Consider the following 12,870-nt stretch of genomic DNA (forward strand, 5'->3'; position numbering starts at 1 on the left):
TCCGAAGGGCGTACCTCTGATCTGTACCCCTCCCCAGAAGTCCTTCAAGGATGGCAACCTTCTCCATATTGCCACTCTAAACTCCCGCTGTGCTGTCAAACACTCCTCTGATATCTGCCGCCTTCTGGAAGAACTTGAACTCGATGTCCTCGGTCTCACTGAGACATGTTTCACAGCTAGCTCTGTCACTAACTTTAACACACTCCTACCTGATGGCTACAAGATCCTCTCCGTGCCCAGGTCCAACCGCTCTAGTGGGGGTGTAGCCCTGATCTTCCCCGAGTCGATTCCTGCCTCTGTCACTCCTACGCAGGCCTACTCCTCTTTTGAATGCCTCATCTACAGGCTCTCTCTCTCCCCTAGCCATTCCCTTACTGTGGCTACTATCTATCGGCCACCTGGTCAGATCTCCTCCTTCCTCTCTGAGTGGGCGGACCTCTCCTGATCACTCCTGGCCTCATCCATTCAACTCCTCCTTCTTGGAGACTTCAACATCCACCTGGATGCCTCCTGTCCTCCCTATGGACTCTTTCGCGACCTCTGCGACTCTTTCTCACTCACTATTCTCCCCTCTGGCCCAAATCTCTCTGCAGGGCACACTCTGCATGTTCTGATGTCCTCAGACCTTCCCCTTTCTGTCCCTCTCTCCACTCCTCTCTCCTGGAGTGATCACTTTCTCCTCTCCTCCCACCTCACTCTCCCTACCCCTCATGCCAAGCCACTTCCATCACTGCCACCCACTTTCTCGGGCATCCGACCCATGAAGCGCGTGTCAGCTGAGGCTTTTGCTGCCACCTTCTCACCCCACCCTTTGGCTGACTCTCACCCTGACACAGCCCTCTCCATGCTCCACTCTGCTATATCTAATACTCTTGATATCCTTCCCCCTGTCATGAGAATGTGTGAGATAAGGACAGGAAACCCTCTTTTTTGTGAAGGGGGCCTGACTCCAGAGGGTTAAGGCAAAATTGTAGAAAGATGATGGAGTCAAAGGCTACCCTTGTCATTAACGCTCTGGTAGTTTTCTTTAGTAAGCAGTGGAGCTAAGATAGCATGTGTCAATTAGCTCTTACAAGGAACACAAGGGAGTGAAATTGTTTACAAACATAAAAATATTCAATTTATTAGTTCACAAGAAAAATGTTTCAAACAACAACATATGCCATCCTAGGCACAGGAAGAAACATTGCAAACAAATTGCAAATGGTTATGCATATAGGTGGGTTAGTACATCTGAGGTGACTGTAGTTTCATGTATTGCTAACAGTGAGGCAATACGTAAACATTGTCGACACACAAAAATCAGGTGTTTCTAGTACGGTTGATGGATGGAGCAGCCAGCAGTTGAAGGAATGGAAACCTGCTGGTTGTTGCACCAAACTGTCTTCAGGACTAAGAAATCTTGGAGCACTATGGTGCTAGAAGACTGCCAGGCACCTACAAATAGTGAGACAAGGGATGGAGTATTATGGATAGGAAAACTTAAAAATGCAAAGTGAGTGTTTGCACGAGGGGACACTGCAAAAAGAAAACCTACCTAAGGTAGTGGGAGCGTCATGGCTAAACATTGTTAGATGGCCAGTTGTCGAGTGTGTCACTGGCGAAGGATTGATGTCCTTGGATTGGGCTGGTGGTCTCTGAGAGATCCCAATGTAATTTGAGTGCAAGAAATCCATCTAAATATTGTCGGATTATGGAATGAAGGATTACCTGGTGTGGCCAAACTGGGATCCAGTTGGAGGTAGATGAGAGGGGATCTCCATCTTTTTCACGGAGTAATGCCGTGGTATGCTGTGGTAGAGGGTAAGTATGAGAATTATTAGAAGCTGCTGGCTGCAGAGGTAAGCATGTGCAAATACATCGGCATGCAGGTGCAGAGAAATGCGGCACGGTGAGTAAAAAGGGTGATCGAGGTTGTGATAACTTGACAATTTAGAACTAAGGTCGTGGTTGTGTGACCAGAGAAATTAAGTGAAAAGTGGTAGCTCAACAAACCGTCATATGTGCGACCCGGATGTTGGCTAACAATATGATTAATCAAATCGGGAGCAATTAAAGCGGCAAGGAACCATTGAGGTATTAATGTTGCCTCTGAAGTTTGGCATTCAATCTATCGCCAAAATGAAAGTCAGGACAGTTGTGCGTGTGGTGCCTAGAGCTAAAGGCTGTCGTCACAGGGTGGATTGAAGCCAGTGGAGGGTTAGGAGCGTAGATGCCTCCTGCGTGCATGGCGAGTGATTGCAAAACTCACGAAAAGGGCTGAACCAGTGAAACAGAGCTTACCTCTGAGCGTGAGCTGTATAGCTGACTCCCGATGTTGTCTGCTGCTGGTGCATGCATGTATGGTACAAGGCAGTGTATATATGTAATGACTCAGTTGAGCGGAGCACAGAGCGCATGCATTTAAAGAGTAGCGTTGCTGAACAGCGCATGATTGTTGTTTACTGTGCGGGTGAAAAAGGGCCCCGGAATCGCTGGGGTAAACACAGTGGTGTTCGGACTCATAGTCGAGATCTATGAGTCTGTAATCGAACACTATAATGGATGTCGATTTATACAGTTTTCAAAATTACAGTTTTCAATGATGTACAGCAAACTATTTACTGAACAGACGGATGATTTATATGTGCAGCAAATGTTTTCTAAAAACAATAATTATTTTTCTGATAAATTTGCATAATATATGAACAATTCTTGTATTTTGCTGACACGTGATTTATGAAAACGGGCACTTATGTAAGAATACATATAAGCAAAGTGTCACTGAATAGATATTATAGGCTATGGACATACATAACTTGTGACATAGGAATGCCATGTTGTTTATCAGTGCAAAGGGGGTGCAAAAAACATGCAAGCACGTATAATGACCAGCTCGCCATGATTGCAACCAAGGTGAAAAGTGCATGGACTCAAAAACCAGTATTCTATAGAGAGTGGGTCAGTAGTGTTTGAGAGAGACCTATTAGGACAGTCAGATTGTTTGATATCGACGTGCATGACTGGTGACTTAAAACGGGGTGGGGGGAGAATTGTCTCAGGCGTGTTGGTCTTTTAATAAAGTTTCAAAAGGAGGAGAGAGCACCCACACATGCGCACAATGTCTGGTTCCTCATGTTTGTTGGGGAAGGTAGGCATGAACCAGATTGTTGTAAAACAAGGCTCGGGGGGTGTTACGAAAAAAGGGGGGTGGATCACTTATTGAAGAAAAGATTCCACTCAATAGATATATTAAGGCCGTCTTGACCGAGTCAAGGCAGTATATTCACTTCTGTTCGAGTTTACGAAGTGCCAGATCTTGATTGCCTCCACAAAAAGGGTTGTTGACAGTTTGTAAGACTACCCAGAAGATGTCATTATGGCAGTGTTTCTTCAGCTTGAATTGTGCAACTAATAGTTTATCCTCGACTAGATTTTTGACACAGGAGCGGTGTTCACAGATTCGTTGTTTAATCTCTCTCTTGCATTTGCCGATGTAGATCAGGTCGCAGGGACATTGTCAGTCTAGAAAAATGGATACCGCTCATGATTGACGACAAACGTATTTTGGTGGCCGTGAGCCAGCCGTCTCATGCACGATATGATAGACATATAGGTTTCCGAGTTTACCAATGAACGATCATTTTGATGTAACAAGGATCGCCATTTTGTGTTCTAACAATTGCTCATTGCTTTCTGTTTTTATTGCTTCGCAGCACATTTTCTGCTTACACTGCTCGACTGTTAAACATTGTTGTCTGAACATGAAAGGACAAGGCCGCAGGGCCGCAAGGCTAACAAGAGTTCGTTGAAACACAACGTAGGCAGCGCCAAGAAGGAATGCCCGGCTCCCTCCCGAATGTAGCCTTGAAGCAGAGCTGCAGGGCATTTAATCATTTCACAGCTGCCAGCCAGTCTTGGAATATGGTAGAATATGCTAGAATAAAGCAGCTAAAAGCTTGAATTATGCTCTTCTTACGGACCCCCTTTTACTGAGCCCTGTAGAGCGTGTCGGCTCCCAGGACACGAATAGCGCCTCATAGATAGCAAGGTCTGGAATGTGACTCTTCCCCCGTATGTAGCTCGCTTCCAAGAACAGAAGCACTGTGTTCTGTTCAACAACTAAAAGATGTCTCCGCACTTGCAAATTGCATATTGTTACTAGAATAGATATTTGAAGGTGTCATAATTGTCGAAAGTGTCCATCATCATACCGAGTTCAAAGAAACCCAATAAAGGGGGTTGTTAAACATGTCATAGCTGATTGTATGATATGCATTTTGTATGTATCTACCTGATGTACGTAATTCGCTCTCTTGCGTCCCTCGAGGTCTGGAGATACACGTCGCGGGGCGTGAGACCGAGTTGGCCAACTGAGACTATTTGCTTTGCAATAAACCCTAGCTTTGGGAATTCAACCTCGTGTCTGGCGTATCTATCGTGTGTGGTGATTTGCCTTGTTTCCATAGACGTAAGGGACCCCTAGGGGCCCCTTTCAAGATGGCGCCCGAATAGGGACCCTCCCCCACTTGTTCTATCGCATACGTTGTAATTGAGTCAAGGCAGAGAACGGCGAGGACGGGACGATCGAGCCGGATCAAGAGGTGTTCGGGGCGCCCTGTAGAAGTGATGAGAGATTCCTTTGCAGATCTGCACACATCTGATTCCTGATCGACGTACCCGGCTAGAGAACAAGGAGGCGAGGGTCCCGAAATGAGGCAGAAGCCAAGAAACGCAGACACGATGTCTTTGGTTGCATCAGTATACAGACGACTTGTGTCCGGAAAGACAAATTGATTTATCAGGTGAGTCATTCCCCGATTCAAAGTAATCCTGATATTGGTTGAGAGTTGACTTTGCAAAATCAAATGCCCTAGGTAAGGTTGATTAACCAGGGGGAAGGTTGAAACATGCCTGGGGTATTGTCCACCCTAGCAGGGTTTTTCCGCTGTGGTAGACAATCTTTGGAAGATGGCCAAATTGTACCACCTGGGGGAACGCCGGCATATGAGATGTATGTGAAGAATGGAGTGGGTGCAATAATATTCTGTGAGACTTGGCATAGGCAAACCAGAAAGCAACAAGACCATCAGTGGCCGATTAATGGTAGTTTTGAGATAGCGAGAATAGATAACTTGGAAAGGGTGTTGATAAGAAAGAAAGCGCGCCCTGCAGCATTTAGTTTAGTTTAGTTTATTATTTGTATAGCGCGCCATACCCTGGAGTATCAGGGCGCAAACAGACAAGGATATGCTCAACTTGGTTACAGGTACATAGAAATCAGATGAAGGTACAGAGATGCGCTGAGCTTGGTTACAGATATGCTCGGCTAATTGCAAGTACAGGAAAAGGCAGGAAGTGTAGACATAGACATCAGCAATATTACAGCAAGCAGATATGAACAAGGAGAGATCAAGGACAGGGGAGCAAGGAGCATGCTCCTGTTCGCGTAATATAAAGTTATATACAGTAATGTACAATGTGGCAAGTGGACTAGTTAGCTGTCATTGGGGAGAGATCAAGGACAGGGGAGCAAGGAGAGATCAGGACAGGGGAGCGAGGAGCATGCTCCTGTTCACGTAATATATAGTTATATACAGTAATGTACAATGTGACAAGTGGACTAGTTAGCTGTCGTTGGCTCTCAGCCACCTAGTGAGGTTTTGTCTAAATTTTGCGAAAGGCTGAGGTTCTCTGACATCATGCGGGAGGGAGTTCCATAACTGCGCAGCCTTGACCGGGAAGCTATTTCCTCCTATAGTGGCAAGTTTGAAACGCGGGACTTGGAGGCAGTTTGCGTTGGCTATTCTGGTAGGTCTGGAAGAAGTCCTTTTGCGTAATCTATCCATGAGGTAAGGTGGAGCTTTGTTGTTGATACATTTGTGGGTGAGGGAAGCGATTTTGAGATGAATTTTGTCTACGGTGGCGAGCCATTTGTATTCTCTTCTTGTCGAGGATATATGCTCGTTTCTATTAATCTTGAGTGCTGCTCTCAAGGCATTGTTCTGGAGCACTTGAATTTTGTGGATGGTCTGTTTATTAGCTCCAATGTAAAGTCCATTACAATAGTCTAATTTGGACAGTATCAAGGCTCTGGCAAGTGTAATGCAACTATCTGTGGAGAGGAATTGTTTGCTCGCTCTGATAAGTTTGCATGTATATGCGGTGGCAGAAGCTAGAGAGTTAACTTGTTTGGTAAAGTTCATGGTGGCGTCTAGGTAGAATCCTAAGGTTTTTACTTCATGAGCTACTTTTATTTTGTTCCCATCAATAATGAAGTTGTCGTAATCAGGGCTGAGTTTGGATATATAGGTAGTGGTGCCCAGGATGATAAGCTCAGTTTTATCATCGTTCAGGCATAGGCCGTGTGTGGCCATCCATGCCTGAACGATGCTATAGATCCTGTTCACTAGGGCCAGGTCCTTGGCGTAGTCTCCTGAGAGCGGGAGGAGGATCTGGGTATCGTCTGCGTAGTTAGTGTAGGCGATACCCAGATGATCCATTTCATCAAAGAGAGGCTTCGTGAAGACATTGTAGAGGGTGGGTGACACACAAGACCCTTGTGGCACACCGCATGTTATAGGGATTGGATCTGCTGAGGCTGATGGAGCGAAGACTCTCATGGTCCGATTACTCAGGAATGACTTGATCCAAATTATGGCCTCTTTTGAGAAGTGGGCTGCCGAGTCGAGGTGACTACAGAGGACTGTGTGGTCCACTAAGTCGAATGCCGCTGATAGGTCCAGGAGGAGAAGTAGGGCCGCTTGGCCATTGTCTCTGCAATCGTCTATTTGGGCCTTAAGATCTATTAACGCTGTCTCGGTCCCATGTTGTGGGCGGAATCCTGATTGACGGATTCCAAGTAGGTGGTTAGACTCTAGGAAGCTTTGAATTTGCAAGTAAGCCACTTTATCTAAAGTTTTTAGGAGAAAGGGCACAGTCGTGATGGGCCTGAAGTTAGTCGGAATGGTAGGGTCAAGGGTTTGCTTCTTTAGTAGTGGCAGTACCCAGGACTCTTTTAGGTTGATCGGTACTGAACCTGAGGTGAAGGAAGAGTTGATTAGTTTGGTTATAAATGGCGACAGTTCTCTCGCAGCATCCTTGATGAGTTGTGCTGGGCATTGGTCGCCTTTGCAGTTAGACGGTTTGAGTCCCAGGATGACCTTTTCTACCTCTATGGGCGATACCTTAGAGAAGCAGAAACGGGCTCCCAACTTGGGCTGTGGCGGTGGCGCTGAGCTCTGAGGGATGTGTGGTGTTAGTGATGCCTTCTTGATGGCAATTTTGGTTTGTAGGTTTGCTACCTTGTTTGTTAAAGCAAGTTGTATGCTAGAGCACCATTTTTTATCCTTGGTGCAGTTTTCTTGGGGTACAATGGGTGTTTCCAATTCTTTCAGAATGCTGAACAGTTCTTTGACACTAGATTTTGAGTTGGATATTCTAGTATTGTAGGTTTCTTGTTTGGCTAATAATATTTCTTTCTTGTATTGGGAGGAGGCTTTGGAGAGGTTGAGTTTATTTTTGACTGATGGGGAAAGTCTCCAAATAGTTTCAAGTTTTCTTTTGGCCAGCCTAAGATTTTTTAGGTGGGGCGTGAACCAAGAATTGAGGTGTTTTTTAGGTTTGCTATTTCTTAGTTTGAGCGGGGCTATGTGATCCAGGGCTGAGGACATGGCTGCATTATAATGTTCGACTAACAGATTGGGGTCCATGCAGTCGGGTAGTGAGTTTAATTTAGGTATTATAACGGGCATTAGACTTTCTACTGTCATTAGTTTTTTATTTCTCGTTGGCAAGGGTGGGGCAAGTGAGGACGGGGCAGTGACCCGGTGGGTTGTCACTGAGAATAATAGCAGGTGGTGGTCAGTCCAGATCTGCGGTACAGAATCCGTAATATTTACTTTGCAATTATGTTCTGCTATCCAATCAAGGATGCGACCTTTGTTGTGGGTGGGTAGTTCAACTTTTTGGATGAATCCCAGCTCTTTCAAGGTCAGAGCAATCGCTGACGATTGGGTGTCCTTATTGTCATTATAGCCTAGATTAAAGTCTCCTAGCACTATTGTTTGGGATGTATTTTTTAGGTTATTGGACAGGGATGTCGAGATGTCCTCAGAGAAGGTTCCGATAGGACCTGGTGGTCTGTAGATGAGGATGATGTTTAGGGTTTGGGAGTTGGCGATGGCTATTTTGATCGTGAGGCATTCACAGGATTGCATATTGGTAGTAGTGATGATCCTCATGTCCAGGCTAGTTTTAGCTATGATTGCTAGACCTCCACCTCGGGAGGTAAGTCTGTCCGCACGTAGGATTGTATAGTTGTCTGGGACTGCTAGTGATAAGGCTGGGCCAGCCGCATCATGTAACCAGGATTCTGAGATGGCCAAAAAGTCTAAGTTGTCTGTAGAAATGATATCTGAGATCTCTGTGGCGTGTGCGACTAGCGACCTGGCGTTTATAAGTGCACCTTTGAGATATGATTTGTGGTCAGCTAAGTTAGGGCTGGTGGTGTTATGACTACCTTTAGTTGCCTGTTTGGAGTTATTTATTTTGGGTCTGTTGGGCTTAGGCTGTTTCCTAGTAGGTTCCGCAATACCCTTCAAGGGTAACTGTATTTTGTTTCGGGATTTTGATAGTTCAGCCTTCTTGGCTGGTAGCTCATGCAGTTTGGACAGGCGAGCACGTAGTCTAAGGTTTCTGTCTACAGTGTTGCATGGCCTTTGTAGGGTGGTGCTATCTGGATAGTGGGTCATTTTAAGTCCAGTATTGGGTTGTTGTGTGTTGAGCATGAAATGGCAGGTGCAATGGGTGGAATAGGACGTGGTGCAAGGACTCAGAGTGTTAACTTTGGTGCTTATTTTAGGTGGATGTATTCCTAATGTGATGAGGAGGGCGATATACAATGGTAGCCAGGGTGCCCTGTAGGCAAGACCCAGGGAGTACATGCTAAGTGACTGGATAATAATCCGATAGGAGTAGTTTCGGTGGCAATTGAGGTGGCTAAGACTAGGCAGGCTAGATGCAGCTATCAGGCTAGGTGCAGTTTCAGTAGCAATTTGAGAAGGCCAAGAACAGGCAGGCTAGATGCAGCTGTCGTGCTGGGTACAGTGTCAAGGCACAAGGGCACAATACAAGTCAAGTGTGGTCTATTACCGACCATGGGGCACAATGCAGATCAAATGTGGACAATTAGCGACCATAGGGCACAGTACAGAGCAAATGTGGTCTATTAGCGATCATGGGGCACAATAGGGCACAGTACAGGGCAAGTGTGGTCTATTAGCGACCATAGGGTACAATGTAAGTCAAATATGGTGACCATAGGGCACAATGCAAGTCAAATGTGGTCTATTAGCGACCATAAGGCACAGTACAGAGCAGGTGTGGTCTATTAGCGACCATGGGGCACAATGCAGATAAAATGTGGTCTATTAGTGACCATAGGGCACAGTACAGAGCAGGTGTGGTCTATTAGCGACCATGGGGCACAATGCAGAGCAGGTGTGGTCTATTAGCGACCAAGGGGCACAATACAGATCAAATGTGGTCTATTAGCGACCATGGTCTATTAGCGACCATAGGGTACAATGTAAGTCAAATATGGCGACCATAGGGCACAATGCAAGTCAAGTGTGGTCTATTAGCGACCATAGGGCACAATGTAGAAGTTGAGATACATGTGCTGTTTCTACATGTGGCAATGGTAAACAGGCTGGATGCCGTATGCTGGAGAGGGCCCATATGGGTGCCCAAGCGTTCTAGGAAAGAGAAAAAAACAGGCAAGTGGCTGGAATCTGGAGTACAACTAGGGGAGGCATATGGCCTACCTTGCGTCTGGCAGGGCTCGTAACCGACGCTCCTGAAACCTGCTGCTCCTGCAATGGGTTGCGGGATCTCCTACTCCACCGGCCTTCGGTTGTGATGGTGGCATAGAGATCATACTGCAGGTATGAGCACGGGCAGAGTAGCGTGCTCCAGCGTGCAAACAGGGGGCAAACAGGGCCTTCAGGTGAGGCCGCCGGCGTTTCCGCCTGCCGGCAGATGTGGCCTATTCAAAGGCTGCTAGTAGCCTAGCAACGAGGCACCAGCCTCGATATGGCGCCGCGCTGCGCCCGGCATCATAGGGTCAGGCAGAGGAGGTCAGGCAAAGCGATGTCGTGGTCCCGTGCACAAAGCCTTGTGCAAAATCGGGTGTCTTTCTACAGGCAAAGGTGCTCAGGGGCATGGGAGCCTTACCATGGTGGATGGCTCTCCGGAACGTCGTGGTGTGGCTGGGTGCCGTAGGTGGGCATCCGCGTGGGTCGGCTCGCGCTCCGGATGCGAGCTTCTGATGGTGAAAGATCCTGGAGTTGAAAGGGCAGAGATTCTGGCCCCTGGCTCCTACGGCTCCCAACAGGCCTTAGAATGGCCTTCGAGCTGGCCGCCGGCGTAATCCGCCTGCCGGCGGTTCCAGCTGATGTAATTGAGGCTCAGCCTCGGTTTCAGGCCGCGCCGCGCCCGGCATGGGCGAGTCAGGCGCCGTGTGGGGACAGGGTCAGGCAGGCCCTGTCCGTGTTCCCCGCTCGGCGTGTGGTTCCTCTGCTGGGCTGGGGGTGCTGGGGGGCTCCTGCCCTCGCCCCACGATGAGGAAGAGTGGAGTGAGGGGGTTAGCAGGCACCCAACAGGCCTTAGAATGGCCTTCGAGCTGGCCGCCGGCGTAATCCGCCTGCCGGCGGTTCCAGCTGATGTAATTGAGGCTCAGCCTCGGTTTCAGGCCGCGCCGCGCCCGGCATGGGCGAGTCAGGCGCCGTGTGGGGACAGGGTCAGGCAGGCCCTGTCCGTGTTCCCCGCTCGGCGTGTGGTTCCTCTGCTGGGCTGGGGGTGCTGGGGGGGCTCCTGCCCTCGCCCCACGATGAGGAAGAGTGGAGTGATATCGTTAAGGACTGGAGAAGGGAAGCAATGCTCCGATTTAGAAGTAGAGCGAAGCATGCGCGCAGGCATAAATCTAAAGGTGAAGTAGCGGAAGAAAAGGAAGAGGAGGAGTGGACTGAGAGTCTAAGGAGGTCAGGTAGACGTGACCAGTTGAATATATGATATGATATGATATGATAAGGCATTTGTAACGCGCCTATACACAAGTGTTTCAAGGCGCGACGAGGCAGGGAGGGGGGAACAAGGGGAAGACAGACAACGATCCTACTAGGCCAGGTGTCATTCAGATCGCGCAAGTGCAGGGGTAGGGAGAGGTGCATGGGGAAGGGGAGGGGGGAAGTGCAGTACAAGGTAAGTAGAATAAATAAATAAAAGGGCCAGCTGGTGGCAAGGTAAGTGCAGAACAAGTGCTGGGAAGGGGGGGCTGTAGGGATACAGAGACAGTCCCGCAGTGCAGGGGTTGCCAGGGAGGCAGTGCACATGGAGAGTGGCTGGGCCCAGGACCGAGGTCGGTGAGAGTGGCCCAGTTGCAGATTCAGTGCAGTTTCAGCGAAGAATTAGCAGGGGAGAGGGAGAGAGAAAGCAGAAGCAAAGAGGAAGGTTTTGAGGTGCTTCCGGAACCGGAGATGGTTCTCCTCAAGTTTCAGGGGGGCAGGAAGGCTGTTCCAGAGGGAGGCCCCTGCCGCGGAGAGAGATCTACCTCCAACTCGTTGCTTCGAGAAGCGGCTGACCCTGAGGGAGTTGGAGACGGATGAGCGAAGGGCTCGGGAAGGAAGATATTTAGGAAGAGAGAGTTGAAGGTATTAGGCCCCAGGCCCCAGAAGGCCTTGTGGACAATGCAGAAGGTTTTGAACTTTATCCTCGCAGCCACTGGGAGCCAGTGTAGAGATTTCAGTCCTGGAGAGATACGGTCCCTGGGCTTGAGGCCAAGGACAAGTCTCGCAGTTCTGTTCTGGATGAGTTGCAGAGGGCGGAGTCTGGAGGCAGGCAGATTAAGATAGAGGCTGTTACAGTAGTCCATCTTTGAGAGAACCAGGGCTCGGGAGACAGCGAGCTTCTGGGGGAAGGAGAGGAAGGGAAGAATACCTCTGAGGAGGTGCAGCTGGTAGTGTGACTTCTTAGAGACGTCAGATATATGAGGAGAGAAGGAGAGTGTGGAGTCGAAGATAACCCCGAGGTTTTTTGCCTTGCAGGTAGGAGCAGGAAGAGGGCCAAGATAGGCCGGCCAGAGAGCTGCAGGGAAGGAGGGAGTGGGTGTGCCGATGAGCAGAATCTCAGTCTTACTGGCATTAAGGCAGAGGTCATTGGTGGCACACCATTCCTGGATAGCAGACAGACAGTCAGAGATGAGGGAGGGAGAGTTGGAGGCAGAGGGTAGCCTGAAAATGAGCTGGGTATCATCCGCACAGCACTGAAAGTTGGGGCAGAGAGCGGCGATGCGGTGGGCAAGGAGTGCCAGATACTGGTTGAACAGCCAGGGGGAGAGATTAGATCCCTGGGGGACACCACAGGTGGAGAAAAAGATGTCAGAGAGCAAGGTCCCGAGTTGGACCTGGGAGGGTCGATTGGAGAGGAAAGAGGTCAGCCACGCCAGAGCCTGACCAGTGATACCCAGGTGATCACAGAGACGGTTGAGCAGGATATAGAAAAAATATACCCACAACGAGATTTGCACATAGCAGATGAATTGATAGAAAACATATTGATCCATACAAAACAAGGACCAAGATCAGAAGCGAGGTCAAACACGTCAGTAACTAGTGCCCAAACCCCGCCCGGACTTCAAACTCTCCCTCCTATAGCTCAAGCCCTCCCACAGCCACAGACCGCGCACGTAACACTTCCTATTAGCCAACCAGGCCCACAGCAGACACTCCCCGTTTCTGTTGTCCCATCCGCACCTCCCGCCTTAGATACAGACTCGGTACCCTCCGTCCCTCCCGGGGGTGAAATTGAAACCACGGGGGTGAGAGGCGGGAC

At 48.7% G+C, this 12,870-nt stretch overlaps 1 long non-coding RNA gene across 1 annotated transcript; it reads right to left on the reverse strand.

The window, feature by feature from the left end:
- Nucleotides 1–1,102: 1,102 nt before the first annotated feature.
- Nucleotides 1,103–2,356, reverse strand: LOC138521766 (uncharacterized). The gene is made up of 3 exons (XR_011283115.1): nt 2,284–2,356; nt 1,538–1,791; nt 1,103–1,437 (listed from the first exon to the last, which is right to left on the reverse strand). It is a non-coding gene; the product is annotated as an uncharacterized lncRNA (long non-coding RNA).
- Between the last annotated feature and the right edge of the window lie 10,514 nt (nt 2,357–12,870).

This window comes from Ambystoma mexicanum, chromosome 1q (assembly GCF_040938575.1).
Source record: "Ambystoma mexicanum isolate Mex_15411 chromosome 1q, UKY_AmexF1_1, whole genome shotgun sequence".
Classification (NCBI taxonomy): domain Eukaryota; kingdom Metazoa; phylum Chordata; class Amphibia; order Caudata; family Ambystomatidae; genus Ambystoma; species Ambystoma mexicanum.